Source organism: Seriola lalandi, unplaced genomic scaffold, assembly GCF_002814215.2.
Source record: "Seriola lalandi dorsalis isolate HSWRI2012SDOR001 ecotype SW California unplaced genomic scaffold, Sedor1 jcf7180002054418, whole genome shotgun sequence".
In the NCBI taxonomy this organism is placed as follows: Eukaryota; Metazoa; Chordata; class Actinopteri; order Carangiformes; family Carangidae; genus Seriola; species Seriola lalandi.
Window position 1 is genome coordinate 260,507 of NW_019524971.1, and position 536 is coordinate 261,042.

Below are 536 nucleotides of genomic sequence, written 5' to 3' on the forward strand. Positions count from 1 at the left end.
TTCTGTCTCTTTGCTCTTTGACTCAGGTCCTGTCGTTATGATGGAGGAGGGGGAAACAGACAGAGTGCTGTCACATCTGGTGGACTGTTCCTCACAGAGACTCAACGTCTCTACAGCTGTACGGACTCTTTGTTTCTCATCAGCTGATTTAACTGAACAAAGACGGAGAGCACAGCAGAGTAGAAGACAGAGAACCAGTGAAACTGCTGCTACTGTCAGTCCAACATAGAGGCCGATCTCTCTCCGTCTCTCTGGTTGTGGTCTCACAGTTGGTGTCTCAGGTTGGGGCTGATCAACAGCTGCTGTAAACAACATGAAAAATACTTGTTGATACTTCAAGTCCAAAATGAAAATGTGGATTATTCTGGGTTTGAACCCAACAATGTTTGTTTCCATGTGCAGTTTATTATATGTTGTATTTATAACAGTCTTAGTGAATAATATAGAGCTGAGCAGCCAAACTCCATCAAGTCTAGTTCAGCAGCAGAGTCTGTACAACACTGATAACCATTTATAAAAAGAGCTTTCTACTGAGT

General features: G+C 42.7%; 1 protein-coding gene across 8 annotated transcripts in view; it reads right to left on the reverse strand.

The window, feature by feature from the left end:
• The window catches only part of dysf (dysferlin, limb girdle muscular dystrophy 2B (autosomal recessive)), a 69,017-nt gene that overhangs the window by 10,943 nt on the left and 57,538 nt on the right, over positions 1 to 536 (reverse strand). The window lies entirely within an intron of this gene.